Genomic DNA, 12,147 nt, shown 5'->3' with positions numbered 1-12,147 from the left:
CATGTATAGTGTAATTAAAATCTAAACTAGGAGTGATACACACATAAAATACCACATGACATGCATCAAAAATGAAAAGTGTAATAAGATGTCCTTTACAGTCATTAGTAAGTTTTCTAACAAATTAATGCCAAAAGCCACACTATCTCTTCTGAATATCTAGGTAGCCAGCTTATGCAAGTAATTTCAAAGTACAAACACACCATTCACAGAATCCATAGGAAACTTACTAGTTCCCAGACAAACACAACAGAAAGAGGAAAAATTTTTTTTTGCCTTGGAAACATGCCAGTCAAAGATCATTTTCACTAGGCAGGTGTAAGGGTCAAGCAGTAGAAGTGCACGCATGCCTGGCTGGAGCCAGCTGCCCAGCCACCGGCCTCCGTCAGAGCATGAATTGCTGATCTGTAGCTGTGCTGTACCACAATACTGCGTCAGCTGGCGTAGCAGATTTCAAATAGCTCATGCTGAATTCAGAAATTCACCATTCCCTTTTGAAGGGCACTACAAATTGCCAAGCATCTTCAGCGTGGTGTTGTATCAGTGTGTACCCCGCTATCTGTATCTCAGGTTGATCAGTCATCCCTACTGTTTGCTTGACTTGCAGAGAGCAGAAAGCCTCATTCCCTAGGTGCATGCTTGGGGGACCTTATTTCACAAAAGCAATGAAATCCTCTTGGGTATCTCAGAAGAGCTATTTTCCAGGCAGTGTTACACTACCTGAGGAAGCTTTTCCTAAAAAGACGTGTGCTACACCACTGCTGAGCCCATCAGACTATGCACTTGTCCCCAACCTAACAACTGGAAGTAATTTTACTCTGTCATATTGCAAGTCATTGGAGATTACTATGGGGTCTCACACTGTCAGTTCCAGGTAGTGTGACGAGGGTGAAGGTAAGCACTATTCTACAGGGCCAGGCAAGCAGGACAGTAGAATCAGACTGATTTAGATTTGAAGGATCCCTAGAGATCATTTGGTCAAGGGCAACCTCAAGGTTACACCCAAAACCAGACCCAGTTGCTGTAGCAGAGCTCAGCAGAGTTCTGAGCATCTCCATCTACAGATATCACCCAGCCTCTTCTGGGCAATCTGTTCCAGCAGCTGACTATCATCACTTCCATACCTCACTCCCCATCCCCCCTTACATTCAACTGGAATTTCTCCTGTTGCACTTTAAGCCTCACACCTCCCCCGCCCTTTCACATCTCCAGGAGTCTTCACCTTCCCTATAAACTCCCTTTAAGTACTTGAAGATGGCAAGGGGATCCTCCCCCTAACCTTCTTTTGGAAGAGACCAAGATTTTCTAGTTTCTCTGCATATATTGTGCTCCAGCCCTCTAATAACTATATTTTGATATAATTTATAATATCAAGGTCAGCAGTGTCACCGTGCCATCCTTAACCCTGGTATCTTTCTCTACTTACTGCTGCCACTGAGTAGCTTCATGAGGTCATTTCTAGAATTTATTTATTTTCAGTTATTATACAAATTGTTATTGCATGACTGCAGAATGCTTTTGGCCAAAGTAAAGAGGGCTCAAATCCAAGCCTGATTTAGAACCTGTATTTCTTTACTAGGATGTCACTTACTAGTCTTATCTTTTCAACACCTAACAGAATAAGAAAAGAACAGATGACAGAAGCATGGGACCATGAAAATCATACAGAAATATGACTTCTACAGGCAGCAGTAAAAGCTCATTCATTCTCACTTAAGACAATCAGAGAACTGTAACATGAAATGGAATTATGGAGGATGACTACAAAACTCCTTGTGTCTCTCAGTCTGGGTTCAACTTTTCTCTGCAAGTGTTGGCACCTCTTTTTTTTTCCTCTCATTAAAAACAAAATGTCTGTTCCAGACCAAAACACAAAATTCTACTGAAGAAACCATCCACCTACATTAAAAAAATGGAATTTCAGCCAGCTAAGTGCAAGAAATCACTGTGCTGGCTCAAGGTCCAGTGGTTTTACTGACACAGCAATAACTGCTGTTCTCTAGTGCCTGCTGGGCTGGGGGTGAGCATGCCATCCAGGGTTTTGATCTCACCTTGAAGGAGCCAGGCACGTGCTGCAGAAAGCAGCGGTAGGAAGCAAAAAAAAAAAAAAAAAAAAATTAAAAAAAAATTCAGAGGGCAAGTTTGAGATCAGTCATCGGCTTGTATCTGAATGAGCTCCAAGTCCTGTTCTGAATGGAAGGTGGTATATGTGAATGTATCGCTAACTGCGCATGCCACTTAACTTTCTTCCCTGCTTGCTCAACACAGAGTGCCTAACCATTCAGGGCTGCACGTGTTCATTTTTCCTGACTCCTCATAAAGTGTCACAGCAATATTTTTCCCACTTCCTTAATTTGCTGCTTTTGCCTTCCTATCCTCCCTCAGCTGAAGCTTGCATACGTTGATGGATTGAACAGCTTTGGCATTAGACAGAGACTCTTCAAGCTAAAAAAATGAAAGCGTTCTTTGTTTTCTTTGAAGTCATCTTCTCTGATCCTCTCAGTTAATTCAAAGTTCTCATCAGCTTTTGTTCCCTGTTTGGTTCCCTGTCCAGGTACAGCCAGTTCTGGCTGCTTCCTCCCAGAAGCACTGCATCCTGTGGATGAGCAATAATATCTTAGAATTGGGGGGAACTAGTACGGACAATGAGGCAATAGAAGCAATGGCAGGGTAGGATCAGATGGGATGGGTATCACATAGTACAGCTCTATTTCAGATGATCGTGCCTGGAAAAGGGCTCTCCAGCCAGGGAGCAGTCTTTTGACAGAAGACTGGGACCTAACTATGTCTGAGGAAGGGGAACTCACGAAGCTATAAACCACACATTAAAATCCATCACACACTCGTTCCTAGAGGTCAATTAAAAGGCTGGTTTGTTTGTTCTTTTTAACCGTGAGAACTTTTTGTCTTCCTAGTTCCAAATAAGATCAGGACTAAGGAAAGAACACTAGTGACCACAGGCAGAGAGGATCAGAGATCTTCTGAATCATGGTGTTAGTGAAGTCACTTCTTCACAGCAAGCAAGGTAACATACTTTGTATTTTAATCAGTGCAGGGAAGACACCTCTCTCAGATTTGAACATCAACTGACAACGCACCAGGAGTGAACAACACTAAGCAGAAACCGGTAATAAGAACGACCGTAACAGATGATTTGGTTGCCTTTTAGAAAGCACCTGCACACTGTGCAGACTGGTAGAAGGAAGTGTAACTGCTGCCAGCACTGGAACAGGAATGCAGGTGTCATTAACGGATCATCGACTCCGGATCACAACAACTCCTTCGGAAAATTCCACCCAGTTTCTGGGCCTTACATGCCCTGAGCTTCACAGAAAAGAACATGAAAGTGATTTCACAAAGCAGAAGTTGCGTTCTGGCAAAGCCAAGAAAATACTAGTGCGAGTGTTCAGCAGATGATTTACAAATAAATGAAATGTGAACAATGTCTATTTTCAAAGGACACATTTTCATAGAATATGGACTACAGCATGTTCTCTGGAGTCCTGTTCCTCTCCTAACGCTACGATGGCACGCATAATATTTCCATTGAATTTGTTTATTCCCATAGTCGCCTTCACATGAGATTTCTGGTATATATAAAAAAAAAGGTAGACATGTAGAGAAATACTTTTCAATGTCAGACTGTTAGCAGATCAAAGCAAAGACACTGAGAGAAAAGCTGTACTGAGCACAATTCAAAGTACTCACAAGTAGTTGTCCCTTTCTTGCAAAAAAAAAAACCCAAACAACTAAGAAGCTTTTATTATTCTTCTAAAAAAAAATTTAAACAGATACATTAATTTTAAGAAAGCAGTACTACAAAAATTAATATATTAATGTATGATTGGATCTAAGGAACATACTTCAGAGTTATTGACTTTGCCTCTGGTACTAGAAATATTGGATATTTCTTATCTTAATAAAGCTACATATGTTAATTGCTGGTCAAGTCCTGACAAGTCTTAGTAAATTCTCCAGAAAATATTTCAGTATTGCGAAGGCTCAATACTTAGTGTTAAGTATGTTATATTTTGAATTTTAATCATCCTGACTTGAGATAGTCCCTTCACAAAACCAAAGCGTGTTTGTGTGTCAGTGTTTCAGAACATAAAAAAATTACTATTTTTTTTTAACTTAAAAATTAGTCCTTTAAAGAAGACACTAAGCTAGTATCAGTGGGGAAAACATTTTAGCCTCTCTTTAACTATGCGGACTAATAGCAATAAAAATCAGACTTAAAATGTCAAGAATTCAATCTACACCAAAACCCAACCATTCTAATTGCATTGGTGTCATTGAGCCAGACTAATAAGGTAAGTATATGTGCATTTACTGTGCACTGTTGTATGTTTGTTGGGGACTAATCATAGCAAAATAAATCCAATATAGCAATGGAAAAGGTTGTGTTGTGACTCATACATATTTATAAACCAGAAAAGCAGTAAAGTTTGGTTTGATGTTCAAGGAAAAAAAAGATTTATTTTTCATGAATCCAATTCTTTAAGAGCTTCAATGTGCAACATTTTTAATCTTTATATAAATGACCTTGATAAAATGAATAAATTGAGCAAGACTATCACCTAGTGGTCAAAGGGAGCAATATTTTTGTTTTTTCTTGTGAGCTTATTTGCCGGGGAGATAGTTTGGGTTTGGTTTTTTTTTAACTGTCAAATACTAAATCTGCACAGTGATATTACATAAGCAGCAACGGAATATATTAAGAAACCCCATTATGCCAATATTTTATTACTCATAATTTATTTATTTATCCAGTAGTTTGGGTTTTTTTGGTTTTTTTAAACATCTCAAATCTTGAAAGAGTTCTATTAAATCCTTTTTTTCCCCTTAGTGGTTTTTGGGGTTTTTTGGGGGGGTCTACCTTAAAAGCCTATTCAGGCTTTTTCAAGAGCATGTAGCATTAAGTTCAGGCAACACTCCTTTGACTATGAAAAATGGAACGGAAACCAGAGAAGATACTTCAGGCAGATGGAAAACCTAAACTGAAGGGGAGGAAATGAAACAGTAGTTTCTAAGATAAGTGAAGTCCAAAAGGAAACAGTGAAAACGGTTTGGGGTGTTTTGCAAGGTGGGGCATGAGAGGAGGTATAAGTTTTGGGTTTATTTAAAACAGAACAAGAACAATCCCTGCACACACGCACCTGAAGCTCTGCAGTGCTGTAGTACTGGTATTCTGATGTCCAGGGAAGCTCCTGCCACAGCCCAACGCACTAGAGACTTCACCAACACAGAACAAAAGCTGGTGCATGCCCTAAGGAGCTTACTCTTTACACCTCCACATTGCTATTACACCACGGTGATTATACTAGCGCCTGTAGGATTACATTATCAAGGGCACAGAGGCTAAAGCTGCTGGGGTTTAGCTGGACAATCAGCACACTGTAATTATTTGCCACGCTGGAAGAGGAAACAGCTTTCCCTCTTAGAGGCTTCCTCCTGGTTTTCAGACAGATTCCCATCTCAGTTGAGACCACAAAATCAAAGTGAAAAGATGTAATTTTTTCAGGAAGTATCGGCGCTATTTCCCTTCAAACCATTTTGAACAGTTATTCTAAATGGACTTTGCTCTTTTTAAACAACGGGGGTGGGGGGGGGCGGGGGGGGGGGGGTGGGTGTGAAGTGATTTTTGGACTGGTAACAAAACATAGCTTCAAGTTTGCAAAGAAAAAGCAGTTTCTCCCTGTAGTCCAGCAGACTCATGAAAAGATGGAGCACGCTGGTACAGGACGTTGGCAGCACCGCCACGTGGCTTTGGATGCAGCCTCAGCTGGCACCTGGCAGCCCTCAGCAAGGGCAAGGGGGCTGCCTACACCCACCGCAGCTGGCTGGAGAAGAAAGCCTGGCTTTGGAGATGTCCTGCCACAGCACTGGATGACAGCATAACTCTTGTGTTTTGCTTTCATAAAGCAAAGTTTTATTCTTATTGCAGATTTGGTTAGTTGGGAAATGTACACACACAGCCTGTTTAAACTGAACTAGTGCACCGCTACAGAGGAGTGGGCCAAGGTCGAGAGACCACTTACTCTGACAATCATTCCTTGGGTATAAAGCACCAGTAACATGGACGTAACAGGGCTAGAGAAAGAAAGGAGGAAAACTCTTTGCTGCAGTTACGATTTGTTATGCCTCATAAATGCATTCAATGGAATAGAATTTGACTCCTACCCACCATTGAAAAAAACAGTGCAAGTGAGTGATATTTCAAAAAGTCTTCTTATTACCACCTACCAGAAAAATTGATCTTGATTACATAAGACCTTATGAATCCCAAAGAGAAAGGCACTAGTCTCTCAATCTGGAACTCTGAAGTAACAAACAGCATCTATTTTAATTGCTTTTTTTGGTGCGTGAATACTTACTATTAACAAAAGGTACAAAAACTCCAGAAAAAAACCTAAATTCTCTGTCACTAGAAGCTAGTTACAGTGCAACTTATTAAATTCATACTTCAGGAACCTTCAAGATGTTCAACTTTACTGTGATGCAAGTGATTATTGTTTAATTTTTCATTCATTACAGATTAAGAAAATAGGAATGCTTTTCAATAGTTCCTGTGGAATTACGGGTTTTGCTCAATCAAAAGAACCTTTAATGGACCTAAACATGACTTTGATTCAAAGCCAACTGGAACTTAGAAGTGTTTCAACGTTTTGCTAACCATTTACTGCACTCTCTATCTGCTGAGTCCTTTTACGAATATCAGTGAACCCAACCTAGCTCACTGTTCTTAACAAAATACGTATTTCTAAACCCAATGTAAGGATCAATGAAACTGTCTCAACATAGTTCATACACTTCCATGCTTGGATACTGAGAAGACACCCAGGAATGTTGTCCCAGAGCTACTATTGGCAGTTTTATTCTTTCAGCATAGTGCAGCTGTCCTCTTCAGTAAGGCTAAACTGTGCTTTGAGAGGAGACAGAACATCCTTGGGAGCCCATCTGCAGCGTGGAACACTACTCATTACAAAGAGTCTATTACTTCTCCATCCAAACTGATTTTGCCACAATGCTGGTATATGTACATGACACTTGTAAAAAAATACTTAAAGGTTATTTCCAGTTGTGAGAAGAGGGGATCATTCGACATACCATCTTCTGGCTTTGTTTGGGCTGGTGTGTAAGAGCAAATCAGAGTTCACCCAGTACACAAGCATCAGAGCGTTCAAAGGCTCTTCTTCGAGAAGTGGCATGTGAAGGGGGCCTTGAGGTACAAGTTCTAGGTCAACTTATTCCAGAACAGTAAAATCCACAGCTCGAGAAACCCACTGCTGTGGCTGCATCCCAACAGGCAGCGATAAATCTGTTTTGTCCGTGACATACAAAGCAAGGAATGACTTAACAGTGCATTACTACCACAAATAGAGAAGTTGACCTGAAGTAGCAGAGCCTTCTGTTTATTTGAAAAACAAAATTTTCCCTTCAATTTGACTCATGACTTTTCTTTTTTCCCCTCACGCCCCCAATATTTTGTGTAACAACTTCGAACAGGTGATTGGTATTTCATTTCCAACCAGAAGGGCACCGCAGAACTCTCGAGGATATGTGGAAGGTGACAAATCCTGCACAGACGGTAGTTAGTTACAACCGATGACCCAGCCGCAGCTCATGCGAAGTACAAACCTGATAGGGAACAGCAAGTAACGGATGCCTGGTGTAACACAAAACTCCACACAGGAGCACCAGAAGTCAAAGGCAAGTGTCAACAGTTTCAAATACTGCTCTCATCTTTCCAACACACTTCTTTCCACATGTTGATGAGCGATACATGCTTTATCAGTTTCTCAATTGTCTAAAGGCAATTATGTATTAGTTGCCAACAAATAGCACCAACATCAAGAATTTGTATGTAACAATGCCTGTCTGTATCCAACAGATCACTACAGCTGGGTCTTCCCCTTACCTATCATTATGTCACATGTATTAATACATTATTGCTGGAATGAGAGTAAATTCTGAATGGGCACACGAGGAATCTCCAGTTCACATGACTTAACATTTAACATCTCTGCTTCATCTCCTGCCCTAGACTCATCACCAATCCTTGGCTTCTCTTTTTGATCCGAAGACACAGAAGAAAAAAACCTACAGGGAACTTGGGGGAGGGTGTGTGTGTGTGGTATGGCGGCGCAAGGAAGAAGAGATAAAACCCTAGTATTTTTATTTTTTACTATTCTTTGCCTGAGGCAAAAATACACGCACTGTTCCCACAGGAATGCATTTTTGGAGGGTGGCTGGAGAACAGCTGGGACATGAACATATGAAGTGTTACGTGTGAACGGCACAAGATCAAACAAGGATGCTTCCAGAGGTATATTCAGTAGATGTCACGGCAAGTCATGTGTTGGTGTTACATGAGTGAAGATGGTCAGTGACTTTCTATTTATAGCTTCAGTTATTTAGCATTTTAAAATATCTCATAGAAGGGATACCTAATTTTGACTAATAAGCAAAGAGCAGAAGTGTCTGTCAGACAATACTGGAACAGGATTGACTTCTTGTACTGAAGCCATCTGCAGCCTTGGAAAAAGTAAAATAAAATTGAGAAATACATCAAGGCTAACTATAATTGATATCTGTATGTTCACAAATATTATTTAAAAGGGGTATATAATTTTTCTTTACCACACCCTAACATCTTAGTTCAAATCACTCCTCCGATCTTGTTCCTTTCACTCATTTATAAGCAGCACAGCACGGGAAAAGGGCTGCCATGAATCTATTTCTCTTGAACTATTTGGGTCAGTTAGAATGGGCAATTGCCTTATAAATCTGCACCCTTGTGCAAAATGCTTTCAGCACTATAGATTCAGATTTAACCATCAAGATGACCTTACAAATAAAGTTGAATTTATTCTAGGTCAACAAGACACTTTTTATTTATAACTATTGTAAATACCTCACCTTTCTTGAGGCACCTTTAAAATGAATTTGAAAATACTTCCTAAGTATTTGATCTAAAAGATCACTAGAAATACTACTTAATTAGACCTTATAATATCTTATATATAATATAATAACACAAAATTAAAACAAGGAAGCATTGAAGCATTGTCTGGTAATAGCTCTACTCAATGGGAAGAAATGCAGGAGCTCTCAACTCTTGGTTTACCATAACTTCAGACTAGATTTGACTTTCATTGGTTTTGTTGTTGGTTTTAAGATTTATTTTAACTAGTTTTATGGAACATTCCTGAAAGCAGATGTTTTAACACCAGGGAGGAGAGACAAACTTCTTCACCATAACCATAAGAAAGTCATTGGTGATTGCCATTTTACTATGATGATGACAAAGTCTCAATGTGAGAAGAGCAATACTAATTCCAAACACATTCATACCTCACTAGCCACAACCAAACTGGCTCAGGAACCAGTGGCAGTTGATCTATGGTGGCAGATAACTCTGTGCTATTCAATTTATCATCTTTGAATGTTTTGCAGCTCCTGTTGAGCTCTGTTCTGCCAAGAGTTCTACTAGTATCTGGCCTGACTCATAGCTAGCATGTGTATATAATGTGTGTGCTATAAGGCTGCTGTACTCCCGCTGCTCTCCAGACGGACCCTAGAACAGGTGCCATTGCTCTGAAAACCTGCCACAAGATACTTGCCACAGTAAGACACGCTGGCTATGGAACGGACACATTATTCATGACAGGAAATGAAGGAGAATCACAGTGCACCAATTTATTCCTATGCCTCTTTTTTTACTATTGCTATCCTCATTCCAAGGATTTTGTGGTGTTTGTCCTGCACAAAATGCATATCCAGATCTGATACAGTATTTCCTACAAGTTTTCACAGCCATCACTGATCACTGGTCTTGTTTTTCCAAGTTTACAACTGTTTTCTGCAGCATCATTTCTGCTAAGCTTTGCTATGTTTGAAAGCAAATCTGTTTGTTTCACCCTGTACTAGGGAGAAGTACCCTCTCCTCACATTCAGTCCATGTTTACTCCAATTAAATTGTAAGGTAATCATTATTCACAGTAATTGCATTGTTTTTATCGTGACTTAACAAGTTGCATCTAGAAATATAAATAGCAGGTCACAACTATGCTGTGTAGCCAATTTTGTACTGATGTTTCAGATATAAAAGTCTAAACTGAGCTTCAGTGTAAAATCGAGTTCCTCTTTTTCTCCGATACCATCTGTGATCATATCTGCAGGTGTTAATTGCTCTTTTGATAATACCAAAACTAACTGTACTACGGATAACAGTGGGATCATGGACTACTGCAACTTATTACCAAGGTCCCAAAGTATGAAGAGATACCTTGTCCCCTTTTACTCCTCCAAAAAAGTTTAACATCAGCATAGTGTCCAATTCTCTGAAGACTTATTTAACACTGCAGGCCTGAATTAATAAAGTCAGACACCAGATCAAACAGAGTTAGAATAGACAAATTAATCAGCGAAGGATGCATTGCACAGTATCCAGTTCAACCTAACTAGATTTATATTACTGTTAGAATTTACAAACAAGTTTCAGCCTTTAATGACAAATTCACTTTTTTCTTCACGTGCCAGAAGGTAGCTGACAAACATACCAACTAGTGGAACCAGTAGAATGAGAACAAAAATTAAAAATTGCTGCACAGTATTAGCACGCTAGGCTGCCTGGTAGTTTGAGATTCACAAGGTATATTATGGGTTGTTTTTTTATAATAAAATAGATTGAAACACTTGCAAATTTAAGCTGTTTAGAACCTTGCCACTTTGTCTGTATTTCAACTTATTTAAGTTGCACATTAGCTTGTGCTACTACATTTTTGAACAGAAATACTTCAGCATATTCCAGAAAAATTTTGCCTCATGAGGTTTGCTCTTCTCCCACCTCTTCAGACCTAACCACTGCATTGTTTAATGGATCTAGGTCTATTCCAAGACTAAATCTGTAATAATCTTCTCATTCACTCAGATCATTTACCCTAGGCATTAAAAATCATTTCATAAGACTTACTTGCAAGTAAGATGGACAGCACAAATAACCACGATACTTATTTAACAGGGTGAAAATGAGACACTGAGTGAGATCAAGAACAAGACAAGCCCAAATCCCAAAAAATTAAGTGCAGCAGTCTCCCTCTTTCAACTCCTTCTCCTATTGTCAAATATAACGTGCTTTAAAAATAAACAAACACAAAAACCCACTCATAGAACTGACTACCCACTCAAACACAGCAAACCATAAAATAACTGAAGTTGGACAGGGCACTTGGAGTCACATTCCAGTCTCAGAGCAGGGGCAGCTGCAACAGGTTGCTTAAGATTGAGCTGTCTTGATTTTGGGCATCCCCAAGAATGGAGATGCCACAACATCTCCAGACCGCCTCTTCCAGTAGTTAATCACCTTTACAGCAAAAGATCTTCCCTATGCTTAAGTGGAATTTCTTGTATTTAAATTTATGGCATTGCCTCTTGTCCTGTAACTTGTCCAACTCCATCCTCAATATGTATACAACTGTAATAAAGTTTCAGGCAGAAACCATACCTGTGGCAGAGGTTATCAGATTTTTTTCCCCGGGGGAAGTGTGTTTTAATATTTAAAATTTCATTATGATAAATAACAAAAATTAAAGCTTTCACTCTCCAACAAAACCAGTTGTTTTACCATTTCTCCTCACTGAAATATTTCCCTCTCTCCAAAATAAAATTTCAGTGAAATTAACAGGATTTTGTAAAGCACTGAAACTTTATCAGAACTTCAAGAACTGTAGCCCCATATATTGAAAAACAGGGTTTTTCAGCCACCCTCCAAACTGCAAACTACATGGCAAGAAGCTGGGCATCACCCACCTCTCACTCTGTAGCAAAAGATGACAGCACATTCAAAATTAACTTTCCGATACCCAGTGTCCAAATACTGTTATCAAGCAAATACAAGATCTTTGGTGTACTGTGAGCATTGACTCAAAGCCATGAATCAAAGTCTCCCTCTGAATGAAGACAACTGTTTCTCTTGGCTAAATTCTGCAACAGTTCTCACTAAAAATCTGCTTTAACTGTGTTGCATAAGACTTCAAAGAACATGCATTGCCATCTCTAAAGCATCCCAGAAAAAGAGCAAAGAACCCAAATCTATCTGTGCTTGGCTCTGTCTCTAAAAGCCACAGGACTTGGAAAGAAGGT

This window comes from Falco rusticolus, chromosome 8 (genome assembly GCF_015220075.1).
Source record: "Falco rusticolus isolate bFalRus1 chromosome 8, bFalRus1.pri, whole genome shotgun sequence".
Classification (NCBI taxonomy): domain Eukaryota; kingdom Metazoa; phylum Chordata; class Aves; order Falconiformes; family Falconidae; genus Falco; species Falco rusticolus.
The sequence above is the reverse complement of the archived record's forward strand: the minus strand, read 5'-3'. Positions refer to the sequence as shown.